This window comes from Nematolebias whitei, chromosome 5, assembly GCF_014905685.2.
Source record: "Nematolebias whitei isolate Nwh7 chromosome 5, NemWhi1, whole genome shotgun sequence".
NCBI classification, from domain to species: Eukaryota; Metazoa; Chordata; class Actinopteri; order Cyprinodontiformes; family Rivulidae; genus Nematolebias; species Nematolebias whitei.
Genome location: NC_056502.1, coordinates 19,925,920 through 19,929,160, shown reverse-complemented (window position 1 = coordinate 19,929,160; position 3,241 = coordinate 19,925,920).

Sequence of the window (3,241 nt, the reverse complement as noted above, 5' to 3'; positions counted from 1 at the left end):
TATATACACACATGTACACACACAGTGTCATGAATTGCAAAGTGGAAATATTATCTGTTATTTTTGATACAATCATCTCGTACCACTTTGCAGCCCTTTTCATAAATTCTTGCATCTACAGTATGTTCTTGAGGTATTTCACCACCACGTGCTAATGACTAGTTAATAATTTAAATTGTTCCCACTGAGCCAAGTTTCATTTCCAACATGCATCGTTGCACATTTGAGGAGGTTTCTCAATAAGTTATCTGGTAGAGAATGAAGATGTTAATCAGTACACGTCAAGCTGTATCTGTACCTCACTTTGCTGCAGCTCGGTGCTGTAAACTGATTATCTTCTCACAGCACTGAGGTAAATTAAGTTGGTAAGGTGAGTGAATGAAACATTTATTGTGTTAACTTCCTGACATCATTTACACAGGAATTATAATTATATTCAAAAGATATGATCTTTGGCATCATTGTGCCACTTCCCAGCAAATGTAAAGATCTTGTTGATCATATGTGGCTTTAATAATTGATTAAAAACTAATTATTTCTGCTTCATTTGATTCAATCTTAGCCAACCCATAATCTGTTGAGACATAGTATACGTGACACCAATTAACCTTTGACTCGTTGAGCTACAACGTGTTGTGAGAGTTCAACAAAGTAACATTATGCTGTCAAAAGACAAGGCAAGGACAGGAATTTAGTCAGTGCAGATTTTTAATGTTGTTCATGATATACATTGAAAATATGGATGCAATTAAATTAAGGTGGGTCAAACTGTGCCTCCTGAACAGCTTCAGTGCGCTTTATTGCCCATTTTGTTTAATTAAACAAAACATATATCACAGAAAGACAGAAAAAATAAATAAATCTAAAAGTAAGTTTTGAAATGATGTGCAGCCATTAGGAAAATGTAGAAAAGTTTGGTACCGAACATGTTTTCTCAGTTTGTGATGCTTTCATTCAAAATATTAAAGTAAAGAAAATGGGAGGATAGAGGACACGTAAAAACGTCTAACCTGATTTAGTTCCAAAGTGCAATCAGGAAACTGATCACTGACTTTAGCACTTTTCTGCAGCAAATTACTTTTTGTTTTAGTTCTTGTTTTCAAAAGTTCTTTTTAAATATATGAAGCAGCCTGAACAATACAGCTTGATTTCTGTGCTCCTCTACATGAACGACTGTATGTCTTATTATCCTGTCACTATCACTTGATATCTCATAATCAAATCAGCAAAAATAAATAAATAAATAAAGCTCTTTTTTTAAATTTGTGATATGAACACATAACATGTTATCATATTCCTTATAATGTTGTGTTAAAATGTTAAACTTGGCTAAATAATTACTGTAATGAAACTCTGTTGGTGGGCACCAGTGACCCCCACGACCCAAAAAGAAAGAAACGGGTAAAAGATAATGGATGCATGGATGTAACTCCGTTGGAGGGATTTAACATAATTTTTTAGAGGCATATTACGTTTTCATCATCTTCGTAGAGAGCTGTCTGATAGGTTGATTTAAATTCTCTGACAGGATTCACACCCCCACTCATCAAATCGTTTATTGACCCTTCATTTCAGCCACCATGCATCTCATTCTCTCTTTACAGATAACAAGAAGAATGATGAATCATCTGACTATGAGTATTTTTTTCATCTCTTTCTGCAAGTGCTTCTAGTTTCTCAATCACAGGCCTGTTTAAACTTCATTTATCTGCGTATGAAAAGGTTTTTTTTTGCACTCCACCAGTATTTTAATATTCCTCTTCTTGGTACTGTGGCCTGACTCTGCTGAGTCAGATCATATCCTGCAGATGTAGTCCTGCAAGCGTGTTTCTGTTCTGGTTTTCCTTGCATATTGCATAAATGCATGAACTTTATGGGTAAATTTACACGGCCAACCACCACTATGCTTTGACTCAATAATTTTAGTGTTTTAAGTTTTTTTTTGCTTACCAGTTTAAATTTAAAGTGATAATCGGTGGAGTCTACTCTTAATGATTTTGTACATGCTACAGAGTTTGGTTGATGTGATTAGTTGCACGGATATTATATAATAAAGATGGCTGTGCATTAGGATGCTCAATGTGAACTTCAGTAAGTCATCCTGACCACAACTAGATGCCTAAACGCATTGGGCTGCTGCCAGGTGATTGCCATTGTATGTGCACAAGCGTTAATAACAAAGATTTAAAAAGAAAAAAGATGATCAAAGAAAAGTAGACAGAGTTCTTCCGTTTTATGAATATGGCTTACTCATATTTGCAGGACACACCTCACCTAGTTTGAAGTCAAATTAAATGAAAGGAAGAAAAAAAAACATTGCAACCAAGAGCTATTCATCCATCCATCTATCCATTAGCTTCCTCTTGATCTGGAGTTGGGTTGTGGGGGGCAATAGCTTTAACAGGGAGGTCCAGGCACCTCTTCCAGCTCTTCTGGGAGGACTCCTAGGTGTTCCCAGGCCAACTGAGAGACAGTCTCTCCAGCGTATCCTGGGTCCCTGGGGCCTCTTCCCTTTCAGACATGTCTGGAACACCTCCCTTGGGAGGTGCTCCAGCGCCATCCTTAACAGATGCACCTCAACTGGCTCCTCTAGATGTGGAGGAGCAGTGGTTCTAGGTTCAGCGGGGGCGGCTGTGGCTGAGTGGTTAGAGCAGTCATCCTCCATTGGGAGACTTGGGGGTTCAATTCCACCAGCAGTGACATGCTGAAGTGTCCCTGGGCAAGACACTGAACCCCTCATTGCCTCCGATGTGTGTCCCATTGGTGTATGAACGTGATAAAGCACTGATTAATCTCTACAGATTTCTATTAGCTATATAGAGGTAGTAGAGTGCTATAAATGGGTAAATGATGGCACAGATTGTAGAGTAAAGCTCTTTGAGTATCTTGATAAGATAGAAAGGTGCTATACAGTCTATTTACTATTTTACTCCGAGTCTCTCCAGGATAACTGAACTTCTCACCTTATCTCTAAGGGAGAGCCCAGCTATCCTGCATTGAAAACTCATTTTGACCAGCTGTATCTGGAATCTCATTCTTTTGGTCACTACCCAAACTTTTGACCATAGGTGAGGGTAGGAACATAGATTGACCAGTAAATAGAGAACTTTAGCTCTGCTTCCTCTTCACCACAACAGACTGAAACAGAGTACGCATCTGCAAATTGCACTGATCCGTCTGTCGCTCTCACAAACCATTCTTCTCACTTGTGAGCAAAACCCTGAGATACTCGAACCCCTTC